This window comes from Lagenorhynchus albirostris, chromosome 8 (assembly GCF_949774975.1).
Source record: "Lagenorhynchus albirostris chromosome 8, mLagAlb1.1, whole genome shotgun sequence".
In the NCBI taxonomy this organism is placed as follows: Eukaryota; Metazoa; Chordata; class Mammalia; order Artiodactyla; family Delphinidae; genus Lagenorhynchus; species Lagenorhynchus albirostris.
The window spans coordinates 5830518-5842732 of NC_083102.1; the positions used below are offsets into that span (position 1 = coordinate 5830518).

The window sequence follows — 12215 nt, forward strand, 5'->3', positions numbered from 1 at the left end:
CAAAACTCTGAGGGAAGGTCATTCCCAAACAACATTTATAAACCCAGCTCAGCTGCAGAGGGTTAGGATGAAATAGACACGTTCACAGGTGTGTGGTCTCAAGACTTCATCTCTCACACACCCTTTCTCAGAAAGCTACTGAAGGATGTGCTCAGTCAAAATGGGAGGATAAAGCAAGAAATTAGAAGAAAGAGGATCCAGGAAATGGGCTGCCACCCAAGTGAGAGGAGGGTAAGTCCAGGATACCAGCTGGGCCCCAGACGAAAATACCAGCCCATTTACATCAGAGCAGGGCAGACGGCCCCAGGAAAGAGCTCTTCAACTCACTGAAGTTAACAGAATATCTAATATAGCTGAGTTTATACAACTTGTAAATTGGTTAGAATTTGGTGATAAAATAGTGATAAACCTACAGAGCATGAAGCAAAAGCCCACGCAAGACAATTAATAAAATCCACAGCAAATGAAACATGGCAGAGAGGAAAGAATAACCATGGCTCATCTGTGAGTAGCAGTTACCTAACCTGTTAAAGGGGAAATGGATCTAACCCCAAATAAGATGTAACTGGGAGGTGAGGAGACAGGAAGTGTAAGGGGTGAAGAAGAGCTAAATCTTCATCCTCCATCCTTAGCAGAAAACACCTCAAATGAAAAGCGTAGATTATAAAACTTGTTTTGTGACGTGGAGGTAAAGCATAAAAGAATCAGCTAAAAGCACAGAGAGCTGCCCCCGCGAATAGGAAGTGGAGAGGAGGGAACTGCTGCTTTTCTTACCAGCCTCCTATAACTATTTGACTTTAGTCTGTGTAATTTTGGTAAAATTACAAAAAGCGAGACCCTAAGGAGTTGAGTGGATGTGCCGCGTGCGTGGGCCGGGCTACTGGCCACCCTCGGGAGGTCCCCCGGTGTGTCGCGTCACTCACACCCCAGAACTGCCCCTCCAGGGGACTCGACGGGGAGTGGGGAGTGAGGGTCAGGGGGGGACTGGGAGGGCGCGGCTGGGTGGGGTGCTGAAAGGGCTTCCGGAGGTCAGGGCAGCACCGGGTGGGCCCGAGCCTGGCGTGGCGTGGGCGGCGGGCTCTGGTTTGGAGCGCTCCATTTGCCCGCGCCCGGGAAGCAACGCAGGGTGTCGGTCCCGCGAGGGCCGCCAAGTGGCGCCAGAGCCCGAGCGTCCCCGCCGCGCCCTCCCTGGGCGCCGAGGTCAAACCCAGCGCGGGGGAGGCAGCCAGGGTCTCAAGGGTGCATCTTAGGATCCCGCCTCGGCAGCCTCAGGGGAAAATTGTTTTCAGTGGAAATTTTAAAATTTTCAAATACATACCAAAGCAGAGCGAAGGCTAATCCAGTTTCTCCTATCCGTCCACCCATGCCTCCCCACCCATTTTATTTTTAAAGGCAACTCCCAGACATCCAATCGTTTCACGTAAATTTCTCTGTTGGTAACTCTATAAAATAAGCACACTTTAAAAAATCGTAGTCACAGTGTCATTACCATAAACGCTGAACAACTGCAGATCCTGGATCAGGAATCTGAGGCACGGAGGGTTGGAACCTCCAGGATCTGGTAGAGAGCCGGCCCTCCACACAGGGCGTGGGGTGGTGGGCATATTGGGGGAGAGGGAACCCCCCCCCCGCAGTTCCTTGTGTGGACTCCTGCAGAGCTGGGTCACGTGGATAGTGAGGGGCAGGCTGGGGAGCCCTGGTCCTGCCCACACCCTCCCCACCCTGGACCACTCTGTCCTGCCCCAAAACAGATCCAGGTCAGCTGGACGGTGAAGGAGCAGAATGGACGACTAGTGCCTTCCGGGGCTGTCCTGTCTGGTCCCATGAATTCAGTGCAGTTTGTAAGGCTTAAATCTTGGGCCCCTTTCTCTGCCCAGCTGGTCCCATGCGCCCAAGGAACTGAGCAACGCATCTCTCCTCCGAGCTGCCCTTCTGCCTCCGCCCCGGGGCTGCTCCTCTCCTGCGCTGACTGCAGTGGAGGACAGGCCTGCTCTGCTCCTTCCTTGTGTCCCGCCCTCTCACATGTCCCCCATTTCAGGGCCAGTCCCTCCAAGGAAACGGGAGTGGGGTGGGGTGACAGTAAGCACGTGCGGGCGGGTGTCAAGGGTTGTATTTGTCCCTGATCTCCACTGGCAGGCTGCTCCGGGCTCCAAAGCCGGGCTGGGGGGTCAAGGCCCGGTTCTGCCTGGCAAGCCGGCTGGCCTTGGGCAGGCTACCTCACCTTTCCTGGGCACAAATCTTCATCGATGCGGTGGGAACGATGGCAAGAATAGCTCTGAAGCTTCGAGGGGACTATCCTGAATGCTGAACTCAATGTGTCCCTTGGTGATGTTCTCGTTAAATTGGCCTCTTCCAGACCCCATCTTAGGCTGGCCCCTTTCATTCGTCCTCTCGACAAGTGCCTGCTGTGTGCTGGGTGCCAGGGAGCTGCAGCTCTGGCCGAGCTGGGGTTCTTGAGAGGACACAGTCCAACAAGGGCCGGGCAGGTTGTGGGCCGGCAGGGCAGGGAGTTCTGGGGACCAGGGCGCCGGCTTCAGGATGAGCAGGGCTTTTCCAGGTGAGATGAGCTAGCAGGTGGCCCCAAGGTGGGCTCACTTGATCTGCTCAGTGCTGTTCATCCTGACAGGACACCCTGCCCAGTACCCCTTCCTCTGCTCTCAGCTCCTCTCTCCCCTTGGCTTTAGCTACTCTCTCCTTCCAGGCTTCCTCCCAGCCTCTGGCCCACGTGACGGGAAACGGAGGCCCTGGGAGCTGGAGGAGGCTTGTTGCAGCCCAGCCAGAGGGGGAGACACCGAGTAGATCAGAAGGACCCCGGTCTGCTGACCTGGATCAGCTCTGGCCAGTTGGGTCACATAGTACTGGGGCCCACGGGGCCGACCTGCACCTGTGTGGTGCAGGGGAGAGGAGGGGGGCCGAGTGGGGTGGGCGGGGCCCTGGGGAGTGAGTCCCCCCTGCAGCCTCCTGGGAGTGTCTCTTCTCCCACCCAGAGGGGCCCCCTACGTGTTTTGTAGATGAGGAAACCGAGGCTTAGGAAGGTAGTTTTGTTTCTTGTGGCTTCTGTGACGCATCACCACAAACTTGGTGGCATACGCAACAGAAACGTATTCTCTCTACAGTTTCATGAGGAGCTCCCTAAGCCTACGCAACAGAGGAGGGAGAATCGGTCTGTTGTTCACAGGGGGCTTTGTGCGATAGCTGCCGTCAAATGGAGGTGTGCGACCACTGCATCAAGTCCCACTCAAGGATGGTCCTGAAAGACAGTAGTGAAGGGAGAGCCTCCCGGTGGTCCCCTTTCGGCCAGTCTGATCATCTGCTTTGCTTTGGAAGAAAGGTGGCTGGGGCTCTGGATCTACACTGACTAATGAGCGACGGGCAACAGACTGGCTGGCCGGTCAGGCACCTCTAATGGTCAAGACCAGGAAGTCTGGGAAAGAGGTCCATGGACGGAAGTCCCAGAAGGAGCACCAGGTGAAGACACAGAGATGTCGTGTAAGTTCCCATCAGGGGCAGAAGAGGATCTGGGTCATCAGGCTGATGAAATGAGCAGTCTGTCCTGTGAATGTCTGCCAGCCTCTCTGCCCCTCCCGCCACTGCTTTTTCAGTAGGTACTCCTCACCAGGGCCAGTATGCATATCATCTCCACTCAGGTCCCGAACTGATAAATACTAACAAAGAGCAATGCTGGATCCCCGACACGGTGGACCAGCCTAATAATCTGTATTGTTCCTTCATGGAGGGAGCTAGTCATTTGTTCCCTCAGGAATGGAGTCCTGTTCCAGATACAGACTTTCTTTCCCTACTTGCAGAGCTTCTGCCGGCACCAGATTTTCAGAATGCCCTATTCGTTGTCATGGTAACCCACACAACATCCTCTCCAACCAAGGAACTCATTATAGAGCAAAAGATGTGTGGCACTGAGTTCATGCCCAAGGAATTCACTGGTCTGTGCACAGTTACCGAAATACTCAGTTGCAGCTGTTTAGATGATCTGGGGAATAGACTCCTGAAGGCTCAGCTTTGGCACCCACTGCAGGCCAGCACCCTGCAAGGCTAGGTGCCCTCCTCGAGGGTGTGGTGTCTCCTCTGGGAGATACCACCTATATAGGGTGCTATTTCCCCCATAGCCAGAATACACAGGGCCTCTTCTTTTTTTTTTTTTTTTTTTTTTTTTTTTGGGGTACGCGGGCGCCTCACTGTTGTGGCCTCTCCCGTTGCGGAGCACAGGCTCCGGACACGCAGGCTCAGCGGCCATGGCTCACGGGCCCAGCCGCTCCGCGGCATGTGGGATCTTCCCGAACCGGGGCATGAACCCGTGTCCCCTGCATCGGCAGGCGAACTCTCAACCACTGCACCACCAGGGAAGCCCAGGGCCTGTTCTTTGACAGGTACCCGCAGAGATGCGAGTTGGTCTCCAGTGTAACCTGGAGAGATTCAAGAAGAGAGGAGAGGCATGAAGTAATCATTAGGTGTGTGGATCTGCAGAAGGACTAGGGTGGACAAAGAAATGCCTCTCTCGCTATTGCATCATACAGCCCTCTTACAGAACGTTTGCTTCTCCCCCATAACCTTGGGCTCAGTAGGTTTGGAGGTCCTAGTGCACAGAAGGAACACTCTCCCCAGAGAACACAATCCTGATCCCATTAAATTGGAAGCCCATTAAATTGGCCACTTTGGGGCTTCTCGCGCTGCTGAACCAACTGTACTGGTCGGGTTGACTTGTCGCAGTTACCAGGGGAAATTGGATTGCGGGGACAGAATAGGCCACGGAGAACAGTATCTGAACCAGAGGGTTTGCTGGAGTGCCTCACAAGTCTCCTCAGTCCAAAAATAATGGCCCGTGGGAAACTGGTGACTCAAGAAAGATAGGACAACTAAGAAGTTGAATCTTATGGGAATGAAGACGGGGGCCACCCCTGTCAAAAGGCAAGGGAAATACAGACGGGGCAGTGGAAGAAGGAAGCTAAGAGCAGCTGCTTAGGTCTTGTGCCAGCAACAAGGGGGCTTTCTCTTTCTTCCTGTTACCTTCTGTGCAGAGCAGTGTCGGCCACTAACGCTATTCCTGTTGGAATTATGACTGACTGACAGCACCTCGCTGTGATCAGTGGCTGTTGGGACCTGGTGTTTCCCCTGGGTGGGACCACAAGATTTATTCCTCTAAGCAAAGGACAAAAAGTCTCTCCTGATCCATTCTCTGTCCTTCTCCTGCCTGCTGTGTGTCCCAGGAGGCTGACCTTGACAGACTGCATCATCCGGACTCCCTCACCTTCCGGCTTCTAGTTGGATGTGGCCAGTGGAAGCGCTGCAGGACATCAAAGGTAGGTCAGGGGATTTATCATGGTTTCGACAGCGGCTGTGTGTCCCTACAGTCCCTGCTGCGCAGACCCTCTTCCACAGCCTTGACCCCATGTGGTCCTGACAGCGCCATCCCCTCTCCTTGCCCCCTTGGTCTCCGTCTAATGCTAGCGTCTGGATGCTGCATCGTCATCATTGGTTCCTCTAGCCCTGCCCACATCGCGCAAAGAGGCCCTTCATTAACTTTCTTCAGTTAAACCTTCTTTCTGTGCTATAGACTTCCTGCTGGGAGCCTGACTGATCTTCGGACCTTTAAGTAATTCAGCTTTACTGAGGCATAAAGTTTAAGGTGGGAGGAAATGGTAAGAAAGGAAGCTGTACAGAGAGGGTGACCAGTTATGAGAGGCGCTGTGTACTGTGATAATGTCAGTTCTACACGCACGGGACAAGCTCCCTAACCTCTCTGTGCCTTAGTTCCGTCCCCTATAAAATAAAGATAGTGATAGCACACACCTTTGCAGTGACTGTGAGGATTAGATTAAAGAGCAGTGCCTGGCACAGCAAGTGATAGCGTTGTTAGGAACAGTGAGTGGTTGCAGGGTTTTAAACAAGGAAGTGACCAGGTCAGATTTGGTGGTTCAGAAAGTTACTCTGGAGGAAATGTGGAGAAGGCATGGGGTTTGTCAGTGAGCAAGTGGAATGAAACAAGACTAGAGGCAGGAACACCAGGAAGGGGACTGCTGCAATAGTCTTAGCAATAATAATAATAATAATAACTTATGAAGAACTACCATCCAAACAAGGAATTAAAGAAAGAGGATGGTATGGGTTACAAGAAACAGGAATTCCAACACAATATCTGGGATCTTTAGGAATTTCAATTTTGCTGAAGCCTAAATAGCAAGGCGGGGGTGAAGGAAGAGCTGCCCCTCCCCCAGCCCCACACCTACACTGTCTGGGGTCCAGAGAGAATCCTTCTAGCTCGCTGTCACTCTCTCCACCATTGCTCCCATCTTAATTCCTGATAAGCGGACCATCCACATAGAGGATACTTCCAGAATCTTGGCCTCTCAGTTTCTTAAACTCCTCTCCCGCTCTGATCCTGATTCTCCGCCCTCCCTCAGCCACTCGCTTCCACAGTCTTACCCTAGACCTTGTCATTAACATGACTGCAATCTTCCCACGCCCAGGTCATCACCCCAAGCTTCCAAAATCTCCTCCGGCCTCACACTCAGTAGTGAGTTTTCTCCCATTTTACCAAGGAAGCAGCGGCAGTCGGAAGAGAGCTTCTTCCACAATCACTCTGCCCGCCCACCAGCCTCTGTGCCCCCAAACTCTCCCCTCCTGCCTGTTCTCTGCTAAGTCATCCCAGAGACCCTGAGTTAATGGGTTAGGGGTGTGGCCTGGGCTGGAGATCTTTAAGTGCTCCCAGATGACTTTAACGTCCACCCAAGGTTGAAAACTGCTGTCGTAGATGAATGACCCGTGCTCTCCCCTCTTACCTACACAAGGACGTTGTTCCAGAAATCGTTCCCTCCCTCCCAGCATCATTTATCTGTCCCTCCACTGGCTCTTTCTTATCAGCTACGAACATGCTCTTAATTCTCCCAATTTAAAGAAAGCTTTTCTACCCCATTTCTCCCTCCAGCTACTGCTTCACTGCAAAACCTCTCTGAAGGGTACTTGTGTCTGTAATTCCTCTTCTTCCCTTTGCCCCATGGACCCACCAAGGCTGTTGCTATCACGTTCACCAACGGTCTCCTCAGGGCTGTAGCCTGTGGCCGCTGCTCGGTCTTCGACTTCAGTGACAATGGGCAAAATTTGTCACAGTGACCACTGCCTTCTCCCTAGAATGCGTCCTCAAACTGCCTTCCAGGATGCTACATTCTTCTGGTTTTCCTCCTAATTTGTGACAGACCCTTCTCATCCTTTCTTGGTTTCTCCTGTTATCTGACCCCTTAACACTGGACTGCCCCAAGGCTCAGGCTTTGGACCTCTTCCCTAACCATGTTCATTCTCTTGGGACCCTCATCCAGTCTTGTGACATTAATACTTTCTAAACATTGACTGCTACATGTACATTTCCAGCCTAAACGCCCGATGCCTACATCCAAGTGCCAACTGGACATCTCTTCTTGAATGTCTAGCAAGCATCTCACATGCATCACGTGCAGAATGGAGCCCTGACCTCTTCTCAAACACGCTGCTCCCGGCATTTGCTCCATGCCGTGAGTGCACGGCAGCTCCGTCCTCTGGGGGGGCGGGGGGGCTCGGGCTCAGTCCTTGTAACCTGCAGGACTGCCACACCCAGGGTCAACCTGAGAGCAAATCCCAGTGGCTCTGCTTTCCAAGTATACTCAGAATGCAACTATTTCTCACCATCTCTATTACTACCTTTTATTCAAATCCGGTCTCTGTATCACCTGAGTGATTGGACAGCCTCCCGTCTGGCGTCCTCGCTCTTGCCTTGCCCCCTCCCGTGACTCTCAGCATGGCAGCCGTATTGGTCCAGTTCCACGTGAGTCAGATCATGTCTGTCCTGCTCAAACCCTCCAACATTTTCCCATCTCATTCACAGTAAAAGGCAAGGCTCTCAAAATAGCCTACAGAGCCCTGCGTGGTCCCTTCTCCCCGCCCCCCATCCACACACAGGCTATTATCTCTCTGACCTCAGAGCTTCCAGCTGTACATAGGCCCGTAAACCCGGGGCCTTTGCACTGGGTGTTCCCTCCTGACCCCACTCCCATAGCGAACTTTTCATCTCCCTTCCCTAGTTTTTATAAATTGAACTTTTTATTTGGGGATAGTTGTCAATTCACATACAGCTGTAAGAAATAATACAGAGAGGCCCTGTTTATCCTTCAGTTTCTCCCAGTGGTGACCTCTTGCAAAACTATTGTATAATATACAGTGAATATGTTGGTCATCTGTGGCTACTGTAAAAATTACCACCAACTAGGTGACTTAAAGCAATAGAAATTTATTCTCTCACAATTCTGCAGGCGAGAAGTCCCAAACCAAGGTGTAGGCAGCGCTGTCTCCCCTTCCGGGGGCTCTAGGAGAGAACCTGCTCCTTGCTTTTTCCAGCTTCAGGTGGCTGGTCCGCTGCACCTTCCTCTCCTCTGTCTTCACATCACCTTCTCCTGTGCGTGCGTGCCCACGCATGTGTAATCTCCTTCTGCCTCTCTCTTATAAGGACACTTGTAATGACATTTGAAGCCCACACGGATAATCCAGGATAATCTCCTGATCTCAAGATCCTTGATTTAATTACATCTGCAAAGACCTTTTCTCCAAAGAAGGCAGCATTTTTTTACAGGTTCTGGGCACTAGGTTTGGACCCACCTCTGGGAGCCATTACCAACTTCGCATAGCAGTGAAGACAGGACCATTCCCATCACCACAGAATTCCTCAAGTTGCCCTTTATAGCCACACCCACTTCCCTCCCATCCCCACTCCCTCCTTAACACCTGGCAACCACTAATCTGTTCTCCATCGCTATAATTTTGTCATTTCAAGAATGTTATATAAATGGAATCACACTGTATGTAACATTCTGAAACTAGCTTTTTTCACTCAGCATACTTATTTTGAGTGTCACCTGTGTAGCTGTATGCATCAATAGCTTATTCCTTTTCATTGCTTAGTGGGAGCCCATGGTATGGATATGCAAGTTTGTTTAACCCACCATTCACCCACCAAAGGACACTTGGGTGGCTTCCAGGTTGGGGCTGTTATGAATAAAGCTGCTATGAACATTCATAGGCAGATTTTGGGGTGAACATAAGTTTTCATTTCTCTGGGACAAATGCCCAAGAGTGCAATTACTGTGTTAAGTGAGTGTTTAGTTTTATAAGAAAATGCCAAACTGTGTTCCGGAGGACCAGTTTGCATTCCCACCAGTAATGTATGGGTGAGTTGTTCAGATTCTCTACATCTTCACTAGCATTAGGTATTGTCACTAGTTTTTATTTTAGCCATTCTGATAGTTTCTAGTCTAACGGTTAGAGGTAGTGAACAGCCTTCTATGGGCTTATTTACCACCCTTATGTCCTCTTTGGTGAAGTGTCTGTTCCTGTCTTTTGCTCATTTTCTGATTGGATTGTATGGAGTTTTAAGCATTCTTTGTATAGTCTAAATACTAGTCATTTGTCTGATATGTGTTTTATACATCTTTTCTCCTATCCTTTAGCTTTTATTGTCATCTTCTTAGCAGAGTCATTCAAGAGCAATTTTAAAAAATATTTATCAGTTCTTCCTTTTATGGATGGTGCATTTGGTGTCAAGTCAAAGAACTGTCCACCTTGCCCTAGATCCCAAAGATTTTCTCTGATATTTTTTCTAAGGGTTTTATAGTTTTATCTTTGACATTTAAATCTGTGATCCATTTTGAGTTAATGCTGTATAAGGCGTGAGAGTTAAGTGGAGTTCACTGTTGTATCTTTGGAGGTCCAGTTGTTCCCACACCATTTGGTGAAAGGTTACCTTTTCTCCACTGAATTGCTTTTGCACTTCTGTCAAAAATCAGTTGAGCATATTTGTGTGAGTTTATTTCTGGGTTCTCTGTTCTGTTCTATTGATCTATGTATCTGTCCCTCTGCCAATATCCCATTGTCTTGATTACTGTAGCTATAGAATAAGCCTCAACATGGGGGAGAGTGATTCTTCCACTTTATTCTTCTTCTTCAAAAATGTGTAGGTACTCTAGTTCCTTTGCCTTTTTATATAAATTTTAAAATAATCTTCTCTTTATCTACAAAAACTCTTGCTGGGATTTTGATAGGAATTGAGTTAACCTGAATATCAATTTTGAAAGAACTGATGTCTTTACTAGGTCAAATCTTCCAAACCATCTACGTGCTATGTCTCTCCATTTATTTCGGTTTTCTTTGATTTCTTTCATCATCATTGGGTAGTTTCAGCATATAAATCCTGCACATGTTATATTTACACTAAATAGTTCCATCTTTTGAGTAATTGTAAATGGTATTTTTTTTTTAATTTCAGTGTCCACATGGTCATTGCTAGTACATAGAATGCTATTGATTTTTGTGTCCTTTTATAATCTGTGGCCTTGCAGAACTCACTTATTAGTTCTAGGAGGTTTGTTTGTTTGTGGGCTTTTTTTTTTAAAGATTTATTAGGATTCTCTGTGTAGACAGTCACGTCATCTTCAAATAGGGATACTTTTATTTCTTCTTTAGGATTTCTATGTCTTTTCTTTCCTTTTTTTGCCTTGTTACTCTGGCTAGAACTTCCAGCAATGTGTTGAATAAGAGTAACGAGAGTGGACATTTTTGCCTTTTTCTGGATCTTAGGGGAAAAGCATTCAGTTTTTCACAGTTAAGTGTAGTGTTAGCTCAAGGTGTTCTGTAGTTGCCCTTTATCAAGTTGAGGAAGTTCCCTCTATTCCAATTTTTCTGAGAGTTCTCATCATGAATGGGTGTTGAATTTTGTCAGATGCTTTCTCTGCATTGATTGATGTGATCATTTGATTTTACTTCTTTAGCTTGTTAATATGGTAGGTTACATTGATAGATTTTTTAAAAAATATTTATTTAGTTATTTATTTTGGCTGCTCCGGGTCTTAGTTGAGACACGCGGGATCTTTGTTGCAGCATGTGGACTTCTTAGTTGCGGCATGCAAACTCTTAGTTGCAGCATGCATGCGGGACCTAGTTCCCCGACCAGGGATCGAACCTGGGCCCCCTGCATTGGGAGGGCAGAGTCTTACCCACTGGACCACCAGGGAAGTCCCAACATTCATAGTTTTTTTTTTTTTTTTTTTTTTTTTTTGCGGTACGTGGACCTCTCACCGCTGTGGCCTCTCCCGTTGCGGAGCACAGGCTCCGGACGCGCAGGCTCAGCAGCCATGGCTCACGGGCCCAGCCACTCCGCGGCATGTGGGATATTCCTGGACCGGGGCACGAACCCGCGTCCCCTGCATCGGCAGGCGGATTCTCAACCACCGCGCCACCAGGGAAGCCAGATAGATTTTTTAACATTGAAGCAGCCTTGCATGCCTGGAATGAACATCTCACATATTTTTCTTACCTAGTGTCTATCTTTCCCATTTGAAGTCAAGCTCTGAGCAGGAAGAAACTTTTTGGTTCATTTTATTCATTGCTGTATCCTAGTCCCCAGAACACCACCAGGCATACAGTAAGCTCTCAACACCGACCGACTCGTCGAATGAATGAAAGAACAGTAGAGCTGTGAAGAGAATTCCCCAGATTAACGTGAAGGGGGATTCCAGGATGACAGCTGTGGGCAGCCAGTCCAGGTGGAACAGGTCAGAAGGCCCCAGAAGAGCCTATGGAGCCTGAATGCCCTGAGAAGAGGTCTGGTTAGTCTGCAGAGCTTTGGGGTTGATTTGATAAGTACACAGAAAACTAAGCAAACAAACAAACAAGCATTTTTTTAAAAAAGGTAATTATTATTGTGGTGCATGCACACAATGGAATATTATTCTAAAAAGAAATGAGCCCTCAAGCCACAAGGAGACATGGAAGGAGGAGCCTTAAGTGCACATTTCGAAGTGAAAGAAGCCAATCTGAAAAAGCTACATCCTGTATGATTCTAACTATATGACATTCTGAAAAAGGCAAAGCTATAGAAACAGTTAAAGATCAGTGGTGGTCAGGGCTTAGGAGAGGGAAAGATGAACAGACAGCACGGAGGATTTCAGGCAGTGAAACTACTCTGGATGGCACTATAATGCTGGATACGTGTCCTTATACGTTTATCCAAATCCAGAGAATGTACACCACCAAGAGCGAACCCTCACGTAAACTATGGACTTTGGGCGATTGTGATGTGTCAGTGTATGTTCATCAGTAGTTACAAGTGTACCCTTCTGCTGGGGGATGTTGATGATGGGGGAGGCCGTGTGTTGGGGTGGGGGGCTCGGGGGTATATGGGA

At 49.1% G+C, this 12215-nt stretch overlaps 1 long non-coding RNA gene across 1 annotated transcript in view; it reads left to right on the forward strand.

The window, feature by feature from the left end:
* The window catches only part of LOC132524446 (uncharacterized), a 33398-nt gene extending 21258 nt beyond the window's left edge, over positions 1–12140 (forward strand). Inside the window, exons 3-5 of the long non-coding RNA XR_009541878.1 lie at positions 3117–3489; positions 5223–5315; positions 11431–12140. This is a non-coding gene — a long non-coding RNA (uncharacterized LOC132524446). The remainder of the gene's footprint in view (positions 1–3116; positions 3490–5222; positions 5316–11430) is intronic.
* The last annotated feature ends 75 nt before the right edge of the window (positions 12141–12215 follow it).